The sequence below is a fragment of the Mus caroli genome, unplaced genomic scaffold, assembly GCF_978045245.1.
Source record: "Mus caroli unplaced genomic scaffold, Mus_caroli_1 scaffold_9, whole genome shotgun sequence".
In the NCBI taxonomy this organism is placed as follows: Eukaryota; Metazoa; Chordata; class Mammalia; order Rodentia; family Muridae; genus Mus; species Mus caroli.
This window is the reverse complement of record NW_028227264.1, coordinates 98,478,657-98,499,443: the sequence shown is the minus strand read 5'-3', so window position 1 is coordinate 98,499,443 and position 20,787 is coordinate 98,478,657.

Genomic DNA, 20,787 nt, shown 5'->3' with positions numbered 1-20,787 from the left:
TTTTTTTTTTTTTGGTTTTTCGAGACAGGGTTTCTCTGTATAGCCCTGGCTGTCCTGGAACTCACTTTGTAGACCAGGCTGGCCTCGAACTCAGAAATCCGCCTGCCTCTGCCTCCCGAGTGCTGGGATTAAAGGCGTGCGCCACCACGCCCGGCTTCCCCAACTTTCTTTTGGTCATGTTTCATTGCAGCAATAGAAACCTGAATGAGGACATTTACATACATACATACATACATACATACATACATACATAATTTTTATATTTTCCAAACTGAGCATTTAACATTAGAGATTTAATAATAAAACAACCAAAAGCAGGTGCCTCATGCAAATAATCCCAGCACCTGAGAAATGGAGGCAGGAGAACCAAAGTTCAAGACCATCCATGGCTATACAGTGAGTTCAAGGGCAGACTCAGAAAATAGATGTAGACAGTTACCTGCATGCATTTCTATATGTTTCTAAGTCTAATAATCTAGACCCATCAAGTTTGAGGGACAGACTTTTATAGTCACTTCCTGGCATAATGAGAGTAGGAAGCTGTTGTAATTAATGCAGATTGCAGAGTAGTTACCGTGTTGAAAAAGGAGACGGCATAGGGTGTGGCTTCTAGACTTAAGATCTGATCATTTCTAGTAGCACTTATAACTCACCAAATAGTAAGAAAGAGAAGTTGAAAGAAATACATGAATTATGATGGCATGATGGAATTATGTATGGGCTGTATAAACTTATTCTAGGGAAATTGAAACGAACTGAAATATTAAACTTGACTTTGAGGAAGATGAGGTTAGATATGAGGTAACCTGGACTAGAACCTCCTCAGTCCATAAGTTTACTTACCTATATGATCTTGTTCAACCAGTTCCTTATCGCCTCTGGTTACTTAGCTTTCCTCTGTGTAAAACTACAACTTTCTAGGTCTCTTTTGAGAACAAAGTTACATAATGCAGTTTTCATAGTGGAGATTCAATGACCAGGTCTTTAACCACTGCCCTATGTAATCTGTCACATTTTCGAGTAAGTCTTAATATTAATTGTGCAGTGGTTCTCAACCCTCCTAACACTGCAGCCATTTAATACGGTTCCTCAGGTTGTGGTGAGCCCCAGCCATAAAATTACTTTCATGGCTACTTCATAACTGTAACCTTGCTATTGTTATGGACTGTGATGTAAATAAATGTTTTGGGAGATGGAGGTTTGCCAATGGGTCATTCCTCACAGCTTGAGAACCCCTGCATCTATTGGATATAAAATTTACATTTTAATGTAAATTAATGGAAAAAAAATGAGTGAAATTTAGTTAAAATGTATACAGCTTCAAAGGGAAATTTTAAATTTTATAAACTATGTTCATCATTGCAGGGGAGACTTTGAAAGTTTAAGAAAGTTTGAAATAGTAAAGACATGGAGATTTGTTTGACATAATTAATATGCTAATTCAGATTACTTTTGATCAGATAAAATGTTCCCTTCCATTAAAAAAAAAAAAAAAAAAAAGACCGTTACAATTCAAGTTAAGGTCAGTTAGGTAGCTAGATAGACATGGTAAAAACTCAAAAACCAAAAAAAAAAAAAAAAAAAAAAGAATGGTTTAAGGTAGTGATTAAACAAGAGAGAATGTGGACGCTCCTGAAAGTAAATATAAAGAATTTGTAGTGGTTGCTTGTTTTATTGCTAAGCTAAAATTCCATGACCAAAAGCAACTCATGGAAGACTTGATCTTGGCTTACGGGTCCGTGGGGGTAAAAGTCCCACTGTGGAGGATAGCCATGACAGCAGGAGCAGGGCATGTCTCAAGTGTCAACCTGAAGTCGAGTATGAACTGGAAGTAGGATGAGGCTATCAACTCTCAAAGCCTGGATCCAGCAACGGGCTTCCTCCAGCAAGGCTGAGCCATCTCCCCAAACAGTGCTCAAACACCCGAGCCTGTGGGGAACTCTTTTTTTATTCAAACCACCACACCATTCTTTAAGAAATTAAAACAGAACATAAGATGGCCACTGATTTCTGAACCAGAGCCCAAACCGTGAACACCAAGCTAACCCAACAAGCCCTGCTATCCCAACACAGCAGCTGTGAGCTAATTAAATAGCCCAGATTGTGGTGCTGAGCTTCAGTACTGCATTTACAGAACGACTTCAGAGGATGTGCTATTAAAGTCTGGGTTTTATCAGAAGAAGGCGGCACTTTTTTTTTTTTTAAGCAGCCCTTAAAATTAACATACTGGATAAGCTGCTTATTATAGATACGGCCTATGAGATCCTTCATATAGATTCAGAAGTGAAGTGGTGAGTTTCTAAGCCAACTAATGAGATTATTGCACTGAGACTAAAAATCTAAAAATAGTACTTTAGATAACCCGAGAGCACTTTGAGAAGTAAATTTATACTCTATATGGTCATTTCTAAAATGATACAAGCCACATTGATAACCACTAATATACTGGAATCTCTCTGTGCTGAAATGTGGAGCAATTCTGTACTTAATTAACTTAGAAATATACCAGTGATAATTGGAATATATGAGGAAAGAATATTTTAAGTCACTGTGAGCTATACTTCTCTCATTAATTAATCTTAATAGTTAAGCCTTAAAATTTATATCAAAATAGCCAAACAATAAATAGATCTTACATCATAAGTCAGTTCCGACAACTATCAAGTTGTTTGATTTATTTAAGTTGTTGTACATAGTAGTAAGGGAAGACATGGAGACATTTACCAACAAGACATTTTGGAGGCTGTGGAAGATAGCTAATATTTCATGCATCTTAATGTAGTGGATACTCAAGAAGACATGGAGAAAAGTGGCGAACTCTTTATAGTTCTACTCATTTCTCTCTAAAACAGGAGAAGTGACACTTAGCTTCCATTTCTTTCCGTGATACAGTGAAGTGAGATAGCAGCTTTGGAACAGCGTGGCATCCTTGAAACTTGCTACAGGTAAAAGTCATTGTGTACAACAAGACCCTTCATCTAGACAAGAAAGTTAGCCAACCTGTGTTGGCCTATGCTCTTCCATGTAGGAAGCAGTGACGTCTACAGAGGAGAATAGGATGCATTTGCAGGCTCACAACCGTATATGAACTAGAGGGGAGAAAGAATCTGATTGAAAACTTTAACAAAGGTACCTCATCTGGCTTGTCCATTTTTTAAAAAAAATTTGTGTATGTGTGTGTGTCCATGTGTACTCGAAGATGACTTTATAGATGGAAACTCAAGACTTCTTCAGTGTAGGAGAATGTCATACTGTTGTCAGGGAATACATCCCTGTCTAGAGGCTCTAAAATACCTTTCTAAATAATTCAAAGTAGGAATCATAGTTGCTTTAAAACTGCTCTTTAAAAGCTATTGAAATAAAAACAATGTATATGAGTATTCTTTATCAAGGTAGGTTTGTTCCTGTAAGATTTAACAGTTTGAGAAAACAAACAAACAAACAAACAAACCATGAACTTTTACAAATATCTTCTCTAGCTGATACAAGCCAGACCATTCCTTGATAGGATTCTAGAGTGAGCTCTTGTCTTTGTCCCCAGACCCAGCTTCAGCCACTGATTGGTGGGTTATATTCTCATATGCAGGCTGTATAGCTTGGAAGAAGGCCCTAAGGCAAAAATGGTAGGACTCGATAAAATGAAGTAACAGACAGGAAATGGGTTTTAAAGTGAGAAATGAAGTCTACTATTGCTGTCAGGAAATGGACTGGATAAAATTTAGATAGTATGCTAAGGAGAGAAAGCATGGTGAATTTAGAGGAGATCTAGTCAAAGGATCTTTAAGTCACCAAGGCAAAGGTGATCAGGATGTTGTGTTAGTGTATAATTACTGAGCATAGGAAAGGAGACATCATAAGTTGTCTTCAAGTATAAGGTTATTAACTGGAAAAGGATAGTTTATCTGCCCATAGATAATTATTTGCTTGATAGAAGCAATCTTTCTTGTTTATTCAACAGTAAGTAACTAGCTACATTCTGAGAGCCATAATAATATGGTAGGCATGACAGACACAAGGATCCTCATCTGGTAGGAAGAACAAAGAAAAGCAATTCTAGTTTAGTGTGGTAAGTGCCAGGTATCGACGAGTGCGTGGGAGCTTAAGAGAGGAGATGATGCCCATTTTGAAGCTTGAATTTTTGAATAATCAGCTTGGGCATGAGGGGTAGAAGGAGAGAGGTTTCATGTAGAAGGAACAGCATATGTCAAAAAAAACTAAGGAAGCTGAGGAGATACTAGCTTTCCCACACATTACAGCCTTGAGCAGAGGATCTACCAAAAGCTGATTAAAGGAATGAAGTTGGAGAGGCTGAAGGCAGTGTCCTAATGTGATGAGAAGAATCTTAAACTTTCAAGGCAGTTGTGATGCTTAGCCCCTACAGTCCCATTCCTCAGGAGGCTGGGGCAGCAGGGCATGGGCTTTGAAGCCAGCTTGGATTACTTCATCAGTTCTAAGACAGACTGAGTTACAGGCTGAGGCACTGCCTCCAAACAAATGAAGGCACAATCACCATCAATACTAGCAACAACACAGGGAATGCAGAAATAGAGAGACACACTCAAGGAGAAACATTTAAAGAATTTGTTTTCTATAAGGCTCTGCTCTCCACTGATGGCTGTACTTACAAAGGTTATTTCTCTTGTTGGTTATTGATACCAGTTGAAACATCTGAAGCAAATAAAATATGTTAAAGATTAAATATATATGTACGTATGTATGTAATTGTGTGTATGTATATCCTTGTTGATAATCCTGGGTGGTGTATAAAATGTGTGGAAGAATAAAAAAGGGAAATGAGATAGGATAGTAAGAGAGTTAAAAAATGATATATTTAAATATATAAGAGGAATACAAACACATAAGAGAGGCTAACAACTTAGGGGTTAAGATAAAAGAATAAAAAATAGAGAACCCCCATTTAGGACAAATGCTTGAGCAATGTACAACACACACACACACACACACACACACACACACGCACACTGAAAATTTTATACGTATAAAACTTTCTATTGTATATGCACATGGTTCCTATAAACACTGTAACGGACTTAACTCTAAAGATATGGGTAAAAATATATTTTGGATTTGGCATTAAATATCTACTGAAGCTAAAATTGTCACATTTAATTAATTGCCATTAATCCAGACAACTAGAAAGTATTGATCTAGGAAGGAGCCCAATGGCAAAACCATTTTCCAAAAAGAGACAAAGTCTTCGTAGGAGAAACACAAGGTGCGACTCTGTCAGCAGCAAATAAAAATAGTGGAGCCCCCAAATGGCCTGTACAGTAAGATGAAATGATTGAAAACTCCAAGCTCTCTTTCTGTTTGGGCAAGTTCTTGGTCAACATTCCAGAGGTTTATTTCTGGAGGTGTTCTGTTGCTTTCTTGCTGCCGGTGTTGTGTTTTAAAGAGCAGGTACTTTCCTGCAACCCAGGCTCCTTCTTCCTGTTGCTTCATCCCAGCCTCATTTCTGGAGAGATCTTGAGTCTCCTTCTCATGCTATACACTTAAAGGATAGTTGACATTATGAATTCTAGGGACCCAACTAGAGAGGGACATAGTTTTACTTAGCAAGCAGTCACTCCTCTGGTGGGTCTCAAATAATAGAACATTTAGGAACTTCCTCCACTGATGTGTTTAATTCTTTCCTTCCAAAATAGCTCAATTCTTATGTTACCATCGAATGACTTTTCATTGTGCAAACATTTCTCTTGTCTGTTTGGTTCCTCCTCCAAAAAAGGGATGTGTAGCAATTGCCCAGTTCACATTATTGTGGTGGTGATGGTGACTCAGAACATTGAAAAACATGTGACTTTTGGACTCCCCCCCCCCCATGTCATTTTCCACTATAGTTCACGTAGTGCATGCGCTAATTGCAGGCATCTCATGTAATAATTTGTAAAGTTTTCCATGACTGCAGAGATGCCCAGACTTTTAATACTCTATGTGGACAAAAGTCCATTTTCCTCTGTTGTTGCTTCCTTGTTTGGCTGCCAAGCTTGCTGATAGCAACCTAATGAGCAGAGAGTAAACTATTATTGCTTTAATTGGTCTCCACTGGCTAACTCTTAGGAGGCTTTTAGAAATGCATTTATTATATAATTAAGAGATTTGTGATTCCTTTTAAGTTATCGGCCATAAAAGGCCTGGTTTAATATCATAATTACAGTCACTTCTCCTGTTGCTCTGGGTCAGCAGTCGAGCCTCACCCTTAGAGATTGGTTTTTTCAAAGTCAAGTTGTCCCTGTTCCAGCGTTTCATTCACAACCCATAACCTCACCAATTCCATGAAGATTAAAATCACCGGTCTGTTTGTGTCCGTTTCTCATTTACTACTCTGATTCTCACATCTATGGCTTTAGAGATGCTCCACTTTAATACTCAAAGCTGTAGCTTGGTAATTTAGGCCACAGTAAAGTATATGCTAGGGAAATGTTCTGAGTTTAAAATATGGACCTGACCAAGAGAACATTTTTAGATGTCAAGAAAGTTTTCTTCTATTGTGTTTGTTGCATATCTATTGTGTCTAAGCCTTCATTCTGAACCCTCTTGCCCTTGCTTTCTGACTACTTTATGTTTTGTTTTTCTTGAGCATGGCTGGATTCTTCCTTGGTGCTTGTGTAAGGTGTTCTACTGTTCTACCTCCCTTGTCAACAGGCCCGATTACAGTTTGGAATCTTGGATTGCCGAGTCTTAACTCTATCTCTCTACTCTGACAGCACAGAACTTGAGCATGGTAGGTAAATACAGTTGATGTTCTTTGTTACTTGATGGGGAATTAGCTAGTGAAAGATTTAAAGTAGTGGTGTAAGAACTGGGCTTGGTGGCTCATACTTGTAATCCCAGTATGAGATGGAGGCAGGAGGATCACTATGAGTTAGAGGTTAGTCTGGGCTACACGTTGAGACACCCTGTCTCAATAGAACTCTCTCAAACCATCTGATTACACCCTGTTGGTGGTAAAAATATTCATGCTACTAACACTGGTAACATTGTGGAGGCTAGAAATGCCAGTATCTTATTGGTACCATGGCCCCTCCCCTGTGATACTTAGAACTTGGAATTAGACTCTCGTTTGTTTTCCTTTCTAATGTTATATTGTAGATCATTTCGATTTCAGTTTTAAGTAAAATGAACGTGACTTATAAAGCCATTCCTATAATCAATGAAAAATTGTGTTGACAGTTCCCTATTATTAATTTACTAGTGGTAACCTTGCTTTTGTTTAAAGAATTTGTTCCATTGTTTACACTAGGTTGGATAGCAACTAAACTGGTCAAGAAACAGATAAATCTATGTTACTGTAGCACTTTCTTTTCCTTTCAATATAAATATTTAATTGTGTCATGAGAAAGCCTCATGAAAAATTGTGACGCACAGTGCGATTGATTCTCCCTGGAAGTAGGGCACTAGTTACAGATCTGAAAAAGGAGCTAACCCTTTCTAAGTCTGTCTGAGTGATGATGACTCTATTCTAGGCACTCGAAATTATTCTCTTTAATCCTCATTGTTCCTTACAAACTAGATATTATCGCCCTTAATTTGCAGATGAGTAATTAAAGCTAAATAGCTTGTCCACAGTTGCAGTTAGTATTAGAAAGAAGTAGGATTACAACACAGGGCTGATGCTAAAGTTTGTTTCCTTTTTTCACATTCTTAAAATAGATCCTTCCTGCTCATTCTGAGGGTAGAAAGCAGCTTTGCAATAAGTTATAATGCTTACCAGAGCCCACGGTTTGGGTGGAAAAGGGCAGGGGTTCTGGAGTTGAAATTTCCAGACACCCACTCTTTCCTACCCCTCATTAATTATGGTAGTGAGTACTACTGTTTCGCAATCTGTAAAATGGGTGGGATGATAACAGTATCCACTCAATAGCATGGTTTATAAGGGCACAGAAAATATGTACAAAGTAGTCAACGAAGTGGTCAATAGTAGTGTTTTATGCACATTTTCCAGGAGTTTAATCACCCCATAAATGTCAGTATTTGAGGCTGGGCTTTCTTAAGGCCATAGGTTTGATCCCTGAAACTGGAAAAAGAAGTTGGCTCTTTGTATGCATAAGCTATAAATTTTCATGTTGGCTACTTACGTCTGGCTCATTTGGCAGTCGCTGTTCTATTTTAGATCCCTACCCAATTTTACATGTTCATTTTTTTCTTTGATGCATGCAGAAGATTAAAAACTGCCAATAAATTCTCCACTAATCCTCCCTTTGAGAATGTTCTTCTCTTGAAAACTGACTAGACTTAGTAACCTGCTTAATGAACAGGCCAAGACAGAGTGAAAATTTTCAGGCCAAGTGTGTTAGTACAGCTACCACATATCTCTGAATGCTCCCTAAGAGAACACTCAGTCTCCAATAAAGAAAAGCACCAACTCCACACGGGAGAAATATAGGTGACCCCAGCCACCAGATCCAGATAAGCCTGGTCTTTCCTATTATCCTTGTCAAGTAAAGCTGTCTTGAGTCTTCCAGACAAGGTCATCCACCCCCCTAATTATTACTGGGTATCTTTAGTGAAAAGAAGATTCCTCCTCACTTAGCCCTGCCATAGTTCTTGACCCACAGACTCATGAAATCTAACAAAATGCTTGTTATTTTAAGCTATTATGTGGTGGACTAGTTTATTACATACCAATGAATAACCAAAAATGAGTTTTTTGTTTTGTTTCAGTTTTATTTCTTTACTTTTGTTTATTAAAGATTAACTATTGTATCAACAATTGTTCTAGTACAGGGGTGGATTTTATCTATGAGTGACCTAAGCAAGGTTATTGTCACTATGGTTACTATAGAGTCAAGGTTCTCAGGGAATGAAACCAATAGGCTTAGACTATAAAGGGACACACAGAGGGAGATTCAGTGTAGGAAATAAGTCATGTATCATTGGAAACCCAGAAGTCCTGGAGTCTGTTGTCTGTAGTCAACAGAAATGAGAAACTTGTGGTAATAAGCCTGAGGCCTTGAGAACCCGTGGGAGGGCTGATGTCTAAGTTTCAAAACTTAGGAACCAGGAACTCTAGAGATTCAAGGGTAGGAGAAACTGTATGTCTCAGCTCTAGTTGTTTTTTTTTTTTTTTTTTTTAAAGGAGCAATTTTTCCCTTTCACAGCTTTTTTATTCAGACTATTAACATATTGAAGGAATCTTAACCAACTTAGAAAGGGTAACACTGTGTTTAACTCTCTCTGGACATCCTCAGACACACCTAGACAGAATGCTTTCCCACCTAGCAGAGTGTATTTAGTTCAGTCAAGTTGAAAACTTCACTACATTAAAATTAACCCTCTCAATCCCACTCTACAAAAGTCACAGGCAATAAAAATAGACAAATCTAAGTGTTAATTTCCAAAATTCACAAATCTTATGCAGCAAGTAACCAACATAAAAAGATATCAGCCAGGGTAGACCTGTGGGGCTGGTGGAAAATTGAAAGGAATTTAAAAAAACACTCAGCTACTCATTCATTCCTCATTAATCCATTGACCTCTTAATCAAACAAGTGTTTAGTAACTACTCTGTGCTTAGTATTGCATAAGATAATCCTAATGTATCCCGAGGTAACCATTAGATCACAATAGCACTCTAGGAATATGCCATCAGAGAGGCACACACCTAGAGCTGCCTGGCACAATAAAATGGAATTCAGCTCACTCATCAAGACACCAGAACTTCCCGTCTCACTTAAAATATGTATTCTCTGAGGATTTCATATGTGCATCCAACAAATATGGCTATATACAATCCCCACACCCTTGTTATTCACAGATTCTCCATACCATATACCATATCCCCTTCCAAGTTCATGTCTTCCTCATTTTAAAGGAACCTACTCTGTTGTCTTAGTCAGGGTTTCTATTCCTGCACAAAACATCATGACCAAGAAGCAAGTTGAGGAAGAAAGGGTTTATTCAGCTCATACTTCCACACTGCTGTTCATCACCAAAGGAAGTCAGGACTGGAACTTACACAAGGTAGGAACCTGGAGGCAAGAGCTGATGCAGAGGCCATGGAGGGATGTTACTTACTAGCTTGCTTCCTCTGGCTTGCTCAGCTTGCTTTTTCTTATAGAACCCAGGACTCCCAGCCAAGGGATGGCACCACCCACAATGGGCCCTCCCACTCTTGATCACTAATTGAGAAAATGCCTTACAATTGGATCTCATGGAGGCATCTCCTCAAGGGAGGCTCCTTTCTCTGTGATAACTCCAGCTTGTGTCGAGTTGACACACAAAACCAGCCAGTACACATGGCCAATTAATGCTGCACATATGCGAGGAATCATCCCCTGGAACCGAGAGAACTACCAGTGCCACACCGGCCAAGAAGAATGATGCTCCCACCCTCAGCAGCTATCCCTTGGGGGCAGGGTGTGGTGAGCTTCTTCCGCATTCCTGCTGGGATGTTGGTTATCTTGATCTTGTATAGATCATATGCATGTAACCACAGCAGCCATGAGTTCAAGAGCACAGTCGCTCTGTCACAATCAGAAGACAAAATGCCACAGCACTCTGCCCTAACTTCTGGTTCTTAAAATCTTTCTGCCTCCTCTTTCTGGATATTTCTCAGATCTTAAAGATGAATATGGGTGATTAGCCACACTAAGCACTCAAAATTACTTACATTTGGCATCATGACCAGATATGAGTCTCTGTATCAACTGCTACCCACTGCAAAAGGAAACTTCTCTGACCGAAAACTGAGAGAAACATTAGTCTATGGGTATAAACAAATATTTAGAAGGCAGTATGATAACATGCGCATGCAGCAAAATAACGATAGGTTCTTCCCTCAGGCTTATGATCTCACCAGCTAGGGACTTTTAACCAGCTTGTACAGGACCAGACATGAGGTGTGTTCTGTAAAATAGACCTCAGATCCTACCAGAGAGCAGTTGGTTACCTCATAACAGCTATGGCACCATTGCAACAGTGGGTACATTTTGCCTGGTAGGTTGGTAATGTAGCATGCAGGGTCCAGCTCTAGGTAAGCCCATCACTGCCTTTTCTTCCTCGGCAATCTGTGTAGCACCTTCGGGCACTAGCTATCAGGGAAGAGTTTTTCTGTTGCTTTGAGCTTGGTTTGAAAACTGAATTTATCCAGCTACTGCTACTGCTATTATTGTTTAAGATATGATGTTGAATTAAGTTGGCTGTGAGGTCCAGTTTTTAAAGTTTATGAGAAAATCTCCCCCTAGCTATTTCTCTTCCTGAGCCACCATATTCTTTTTTTTTTTTTTGGTGGTTTTTCGAGATAGGGTTTCTCTGTGTAGCTCTGGCTGTCCTGGAACTCACTTTGTAGACCAGGCTGGCCTCGAACTCAGAAATCCGCCTGCCTCTGCCTCCCGAGTGCTGGGATTAAAGGCATGCACCACCACGCCCGGCTCCTGAGCCACCATATTCTTATGTAATATCTAAGCCATCGATTCCTCCATCTAATAGATTTATTTCTAAACTTTCTGTTTCCTGTATTGAGTTTATCCTAAAACAGTAAATGTTTGCGTTACCACTATCTTTTAACAAGGTAGTGAAAGTGTTTTTTTTTTTTTCCCACAGTAGCAACACAGTCAGCCTAAGAGCAGAACCTGTCTGTCTGTCTGTCTGTCTGTCTGTCTCTCCTCCCCCCCCCCCTCTTTCATGTGCATTGATGTCTGCCTGTCATGTGCATGTATGTCTGTGTGAGGAGTATCAGATCGCCTGGAACTGGAGTTACAGACAGTTGTGGGCTCCCATGTGGGTGTTGCGAATTGAAGCAGGTTCTGTGGATGAGCAGACGGTGCCCTTAACCACTGAGCCACCCATCACCCCAGCCCGTAGGAAGATCAGGACCTCCTAGGGTGGTTTATGGAAGGGACATCATTCGTGTGAGAGAAAGTTGATTCACTTTCACCACTTCATAACCAGAACTTGCTTGGTGAGCAGCCATTCAGGAGAGATTTGTTTCATCTGAGGTAGTGTTCTCTATGCTCCTGTCTTTCCTTCAAAGTTCCCCCCCCCCCAATTCTCTTTGTTCTCAGCTTAGCTAGTTCTTACTCCCCCTGTACCTGCCTCTGCCCGGCTCTTCCTGAATTCCTCCACACGGAATAACATCATCACCCGTCTCATCTCTGATGTCAAAAACATGGAAATCGTGCTAGACACCCTGTCCATTCCCCAAGCCTCACAATCTTGTCTCAAATCTTACTGATTCTGCTTCCCAAATAGATATTGAATTTCCCATCATGCACACCTACCTACACTCCAGTTGCCTTGACTCAGGATTTTATGTCTTCCTAGCAAAAAGCACTGTCATCTCTTCTGCCTAAAATGCTCTTATCCACCTGGACACATTTCTCAAAATGTACCTGAAGGTTTCTTCCTTCTGTAACACAGGCATCCTGTTTATAACAAATAGTATTGATCATACGGCACTTTTCATTTATATTGAGATCTTTCTTAAACCTGCTCCTGTTACATAGTGAAATGAATGGCATTTTGTAATTCACTTATTCATTCAATAAGCTTATATTAAATATGAGGCAGATAGCTTGCTTTAGTGCCTTATGAAAACAGACCTTGTGGAACATATAATATAGCCATGTAGTAGGATAATAAAAGGAATAATTATAGTAAAGTCCAACGAGCATAATGATAGGCAGTGACGGGAGCCCATGGAAGTATGGAATTTAATTATACAGAGGCGGAAAAAGGTTTCCCTGAGGCAGGAACATTTCATCTGAGACTCAGAAGATGAATTAGAGTCATTCAGATTTGGAGATGGGAAGGTGGGATAAGGAGGGGACAGATTCCTTTCCGAAGAAATAGCTTATGAAAAATCTCAGCTCTCATAGGGAAGGTGTTGAAGGGCTTGAAAAGTACTGTAGGGCTGGTGAGATGGCTCAGCAGGTAAGAGCACCCGACTGCTCCTCCGAAGGTCCTGAGTTCAAATCCCAGCAACCACATGGTGGCTCACAACCATCCCTAATGAGATCTGACTTCCTCTTCTGGTGTGTCTGAAGACAGCTACAGTGTACTTACATATAATAAATAAATAAATCTTTAAAAAAAATTAAAAAAAAAAAAAAAGAAAAGTACTGTAAAGCCACCAGCAAACAGGTATGGAGGGAGTAAGTCTGGGAATGGGAGCCTATCTGCAATTTTTGGATTGAAGAAGAAACTTTCCAAATCAGCTTGGGATATTTGTTAAGCACGTAAATGCAAGCAACTGCCTTCCCCTTCTACGTGACAGTTCAAGCTAATAGACAATGATGTCAGTTGGTGCTCCAATGTAACTGCCATTATTCACTGCCTGTGGACATGTGCACTTGACACTGCTCTCTGTGCAAAGATATATTAATATGTATTTCAACATGCGTTGTGCCAGGCAATGAATTTGATTGTCCTAAAGTCATGATATCTAATGCAGCAACCACTAGTCACTTGTGGCCATTGAACATATGACCGAAGGCAAGTCCAGGCTGAAGTGCTTTAAATATAAAATGTATGCTAGATTTTGCAAACAAAGTATGAAAGGCAAAGTACCGCATTAATAATTTTATGGAGACTACATGTTGAAATAGTTATGTTTTGATATATGGTTAAATATGTTAATATCATTAACTTCTTTTACTTTAAAATTATATATATGTGGCGTGCATAAAATATAATTGGAAAGCACTGGCCTGGGCTATTCAAAACAGTTCTCTTTTTCTCTTTCTTTCTCAGCTTTTCCTAATGGTAAGGATGCCATGACACTCTGTTGTATTTAACAATACACAGGCAGATATCTGCTGAGGGATTTCTAGCAAAAGTTTTTGTAAAAGTAACTTTTATTTCATTAGATGGAGGAATGAGATGAGAGTTGGACCCAAGCTGTGTAAATACACAGCTTTGACTGAACCCAGAGCATTTCTTTTTCTGTTCTAACTCGGCCTGGAAGCTTTTAGCCCCTGTACAACCCAATCTTCCAAGCTAACCTAACTGATTCAAACTGGCTTCCCTCAGCTTCTGACTGAATTGCTTTGCTCAGAAATGAACTGAACTCCACTGCATTGCCTAAATTCAACTGACTGACTAGAACAGTACATATGAACTCCAACTCCATTACGCTCACTGAACTGCTCCCCTCCCCGACAAGTAGCCTCTCTTTCCTGTCTGTCCTTGTGAGAGTTGGGCGTATCCTATCTCTAATTCGGTCTGTCAAATCTTTCTCTGATTAGTCACTTTGTCTGCCCCTCACTTAGACAACACTTTCAATCAAAGGTGGATACTTCCTTCTCCAAACTAACTTTACCTTCATTGTTAGGGATTAATGGTGCGTTCTAAGGGTGTGTCTGCATTCCAGCCAAATCACAAAGACCTAGGAGGTATTTAGATATGATCCCTTGCCAGAGCACCCATGTTGCTAGATTAAATTCCTCTACAAGCTTTATTTTCATAAAATATTTTCAAAACTCTGTTAAGAGGAGTTTAGATTGTACTTTCCCATTATTACTTCCCTTTTTCTACATTGGATTAGGAGTATGATGGCTTTAGCTTATATAGTCCTTTCTTGCTTCTTTGTTTCTCATTTAATTTAAATTAAAATCTAATTACATCACTTTTCACCTTCTGTTTCTTCCCTCCAGTCCTTTCCTCTGTGTCCCTTATTTGCTCTCAAATTCATGTTCTTTGCAATTGCTGTTATATGCATATAAACATGTATATATATTCCTAAGTATATAAACACCACCTGCTCAGCACACATGTTACTCAATTGTACATTATTTCAGAGTTTACTACTTGCTATTAGATAGCTAATAGTTTAAAATCATTTATCTGTGGCTCAATATTCATGGAAAAAAACCCAAACAAACCTCAAGCAGGACCCTAGAGACAATTTTCTTTAAAAACATTGATTCATTTCTACTACATCACAAATGCCATCTCTTTATTTAAAGTAACATTGTTCCTACATTGTGCTCCTTGTAGTCAGATGACTTACTATCTAGTACACTTACATCCAGAGCTATCCTCAGGATCAACTGTGGAGAGCCATCACCCCTGCCCTGAGCATTCCTGGGTTGCCATAGTGATCTACATTCTTAAGGTAAATTTAAAAGGTTAGTCTTGGGCTGGAGAGATGGCTCAGCATTTAAGAGCACTGGCTCTTCTTCCAGAGGTCCTGAGTTCAATTCCCAGCAATCACATGATGGCTTACAACCATAGAATAGGATGGGCTCCTCTAGAGTGTCTAAGGAGAGCCACAATATACTCACATGTATAGAATAAATCTTAAAAATAAAAAAAATAAAATAAAAAGATCAGTGTTTGTTAAATGTAAATGTCATTTAGGTCAAATTCATTGACGCTGTTGACATAGCTTTTCACTGGATTGGTATTTTATCTGTTTCTTTTCAGTTGTTAAGAGAGAGGGAAGGCCATTGTGGAGATATGACTGTTTCCCCTTTTCCTTTGCTTTGTTTGGCATTTCAGTGCTGAGAATGAAACAAACCCAAGGCCCTGCAGAACCAAGGCGGGAAAGCTGCCACTAAATAAATCTGTCATGCTACAGAATGCAGGTGGCCTTGAATTTGCAATCCTCCTGCCTCAGTTTCCTGAGTGTGAGGATTGCAGACATGTACTATAGAATATAGCAGTTCTATGTATTTTTAAAGGTCTGTTAGGTACATATAAGTTTGGGAATTGCCAAAATGCATGGTAGGATCTTCCATTGAAACTTAACAAACTTCAGTCACCTCAGTAGCCCCAAACTTCAATCTCTTATTTTTTCTCTCTATCTAGAAAAAAACGGTATTGGCTCTCTGCTTTCCCATGCTTGGCTAGAAATGTACCCTTAAAGACCTTCACAGTTCCTCTACTCTAGGATGACACCCATCCACTCCCAGTTGTTCGCTGCCTTGAAGTATTTCTTTGTTTATTTTATCTAATATTGTAGTTGCCTATGGCTGGAACTCAAGGCCAATGCCTGGTGTTTCCATCATCCCAGGAACTAAATAAAGGCTCAGAGGAATATTTTGTAACAAAAGCCTCATTTTCTGTGCTGGGCTCTAAATTATTGGAATGCCAACAAGAGCCTTCCTGAACTGACTCCCTACTACCTGTTTGATCCCTTCTCTCTCCCTTGCTGTAGCCACTGTGGCCTGTTTACTGTAACTTTTGTTTCCTCTGACCTTATTTCCTTTTCTCAGATCCATTCCTGATATCCTCCCTCACCCCATCCATGCCTGCCTCAGCTCAGAGATTCCTCCACAAAAGAGACCTTCCCATATCGCTCTCCAGAATTCCTTTATTCATTTCATACTCCTGTCTTCCTATCATGTGTGCTCATACCTCTTAGCATTCACTCAATTTATGTATTGTAACTGTTATTCTGATCCTGAACATGCCCATCCATGTGGGCAGAAGTCTCTTCATGTTGTCAGTGCCTTTGTTCATAGTACCTACACTATTTTACACATAATACCTGCTGAACAACAACAACAAAAACAACAACAACAACAAAACCCCAAATACTTGATGTCTAAAAATATAAGAGGAATTCAGGAATCACCTTCATCAGTCACTTTCAAAATATTTTATGTAAAACTTAATTTTTCTCTTATGCTAATAGCCAAATAAAGTACAAAGATATGGGACTCATCATTTAGTAAGTTGGGAAACATTGGTTTCAGAACCACTTAATTAATGTGTTTTCTGGAATGTTACTATTTTTAGTGTATGTTGTGTGTTATGTATCATTTTCTATGAAATTTTGCCTGTGACTCCTATTGCCATCTTTTAAGGCAGCTTTTTCATTAGAATAGGGTAAGTTCTAGATTAATGTGTTCAGTGTGAAAGAAGTTTCCTGTCTTGTGCAAGAGTTAAATGTTATTAACCACACAATTATATCTTACATCTAGGTGTCTGTCTCTTTGATTGTAAGAATTTCATTAGATTCAGATTTTTGTGTCTGTCTTCGTAGTTTCCTTTAGTCTTTCCCCTCTCGGTCCTAATGGACCCCCCCCCCCCTTTTTGACTTCTTTTACATCAACAAATAATTCTACTCCAAATAAGAGTAAGTTCATATTGAGGATCTTGGGCCTTCTTTTCTGATTAAGGTACTTTAATTCAAGTGTATGAATGTTGAGACACTTATAAGTTATTTTCTCAGATTACTTCTAGAATCTCGGTTCTGCTGTAAACAAAGGAGTTGAGTGGACTCACGTTCTGCTATTGGAGAGAATACAAAGAAGGATAAATAAATAAATAAATAAATAAATAAATAAATAAATAAATAAACAGCATTACATAGAAAGTCATTCAGTACCAGCAAAATCTGTTGTGCCTCCATTTCAAAGAGAAATGGCCACTAGTAAATAAAACATCGTGGACAGATTACTGATTATATTGGAACAGAATGAGTTCTTGTAAAGAAATACAAGCCACTGAGAGCTCAGAAAGCCTGCTCATTAAAGTACATTTGAAAAAGCTCAAAAGTCCTAGAAGCATTTGGCTTGTACCATCTGATGATTATTCTTTATGATATATGTAATGAGTCTTGATTCTGCCTTAAGTGTTTACAAGACGGAGCAAGATACTTAAGCTTTAGGCCATTGTTTTTCCACTTGAGACATGAGGAGACTGACTAAATAATCTCTAAATCTGGGGCCTAGATGGGGGTAATTATAACTGTGGTCTGGACTAGGGGGCTGCAGTTCCTGTGTACTTTGTTGCTATTTCTCAATTTGTCCTTTGTATCTCAAAACAAACACAGGAAACACAGTCCTGTTTTCTTATCTGTGTTGGATATGTTCTAAGACAACCATGGCTAGTAATGAATCACACATACACACACACACACACACACACACACACACACACACAGAGAGAGAGAGAGAGAGAGAGAGAGAGAGAGAGAGAGAGAGAGAGATTCCCTATATATTTGTAGCCCTGATAAAATCTAACTTATAAATTCAGCACAGTAAGGCATTTAAAAACAACAATAACAACAAAAACCAGTGGCTTACAGAGAAAGGAAAAATACCAGAAGGCACAACAATAGTGTGACTCTGTGACTATTTTTCTGATAACTGAGAGTTCTAAGTGACTAAGAGGCTGATAGCATATACTATGTGGATTCATTGGCCCAGAAGATTGTGTTCTGGGAATGATGGCTAGGCATGGTGTAAGAACGTATTGTGTTAATCAGAATGGCTTTAAAACTTATGAATTGCTCATTTCTGGGAGTTTCTATTTATTTCCCTACTACAGTGGCCAGGGGGTAACCATAACTGCAGAAAGCAAAATGGTCAACAACAGGACAATACTCTATTTAAGAACTTGGGGATAGAAGTATTTAAATCACATTTTATTAAATAAAAGTGTGCTGTGATTGGCCAGTTCCAAGCCTAGGCCATCATTATTTTGTACCTTCTTTGTACATACAGACCTAAGGTTATCTCACATGTGAAAGTGATTGCTTTTACAGGCATGGTGACTCCTCCACAGGACCCATAGCCAATGTCAGAGTAACTGGAGAAGCTTCGGTAGCGTTTACAATAGAGATCCTGTCCATATAGCGTTTACAATAGAGATCCTGTCCATATAGCGTTTACAATAGAGATCCTGTCCATATAGCGTTTACAATAGAGATCCTGTCCATTCTGTTACTGGTCTTTGTATTCTTTAGTCAACAGCTCATGCCCCAATCATACGGTAGAAAACAACTCACACCTTGCAGAAAGCTTTAATGCTGATGTTAAAATCGCTTCACTCACATATGTGCTTTTGTGGATCTGTCAGATAGGCATAGCCTTGCTTTCGTTCTGCAAGGAACAAAATCAGACCAGCAATGACTCAGCCACCAAGATGGTTACTGTTTTCTTAAGAAACCTGGTGATAGGTAGAAGTGCCATGAGTCAGGACGGATCGGAGTCTGTATCTTCTCATTTTGCTTGCCATTCCCTCAGTGTGTTGTCTTTTGTCTTCCAACATAAAGTCTCTTAGGATAAGATGACTACAATCACTTCAAGCTGGATGTCCTTGAACAAGTATCCAAAGCAGAAAGGGAGAGAGAGAGGATAAAACAACCTCCTCTTATATCCTCTTTTCTTTTATCATCAAACAAAATCTTTATCAGAAACCGCCTAGCAGAATTTCCCTTCTTGCTCAGTAGAACTAGGTCACCTACCTCTGCTTAGATCAGTCACTAGCAAAAGGAAATGAAGTTTCTGGGATGGCTTTAGACCAAATGTTGACAAACTGTGGATAGTGGAAAAACCCAGCTGGGGCCTGTTTGGGAAATAAAGTTTTATTGGGACACAGCCATACATGTCCATGTTTATATCACTTATGACTGTTTTTGTACTAGAACAGGAAAGTTGGTCAGTTGTGACAGAAACCATCTGCCTTTCGACGTGTAACATATTTACTACCTGGCTCCACACAGAAAGTTTTCCCTTCTCTGACAGAGACTGTCTCTCATCCCTGACACCTACCACAAAACCAAGAATCTTTAAACAAAAAGAAAGATTAACTTCAGATGACAGCCAGCAATGAGATCCCCATATACTTATACGATTACTTCTAGGTTAAGTTAGTGAAAATGTCTACCATTGGCCAAGAGACGTACTCTTTGAAAAACATTTTCTACACCTTCAGTTTAGAGCCTTCCCCTTGTCTTTCCACCAATCTACCCAAACATTGGCGACATCTCATCTATATATATTTTTTTCTCTCAATACATCTTTTGGACTATAAGAACTTTTGAATTCTTCAGACTCCAAGGTTCTGGAGGGAATACAACATAGGATTCACTAATTGAGTAAAACCACGCATACGAATGTGTGTGTACGTGTGAGTGTGTGCACGTGCACACATGTGTGTGTTCGTGTGTGCATGCATGTTTGTGTATGCAGAAATGTTCGTGTGCAGGTGGGTACACATGTGTGTTTATGCACAAGGAGGAAAAAATTAACCAAGGTGTCATTCTTCAGACACCATCTATCTAGTTTTTGGAGACAGGGTATGTCTGTCTTGGTATTGCTGACCTGGAACCTGCCAGATAGCCTGGTCAGCAAGCCCAGGGATCCTCCTGTCTCTGTGTCCTTGGTACACAATTACAAATGTGCACCAGTGTGCCTAGCTCTTTGACATGGGTTCTGGGATGGCTGAACGAAGATCCTTATGGTTGAGAAGCAAATATTTTACTGCCTAATCCATCACGCAGACCCCCATACTTGCTTGAGGCAAGGTCTCATGGACCCTATCCTAGCCTCAATTCACATTTACCTGAGACTGACATTAACTTCCTAATCTTCCTCGCTCTACCTTCTCATTCTTGGGATTACAAATGTGTGCTACTGTTCCTGGTTGAACGTCATTCACAAATATTCCATAATGTGCGCTAAGGAAATCTCCTGGCTTCACACTGTTCATGTGTCTGGCGTCCCTTCTCCAACAGGCCACTGGGCCTGGAAGAAAGATGCACGAGGAATTCTCTTGTGAGCTGCCTGTGTATTTGCCTTGTGGCAAGTTAAAGGAGCATATGAGAGCAGACAGGTTTTTAGGTTTGGATTTATTGTTATTATTATTTTTATCACCATGCAATCTCCTACTTCTTTGACCTGTAAAATGCTGTAGCTTTTTTCATCTAGGTGTCATAACAGAGGGCTTTAAAAATAGAGGAACAAGGGTCCGGGATATGAAGGGGGCCATTTCTTTTTTTGTTGAATAGCCATTAGAAGTTAGTTCCAACTTTTCAGATCTAAGGTTATGGAGACGTTTAGCTCACAGTTGAGAAAAATTCAACTGGAGTGGAAT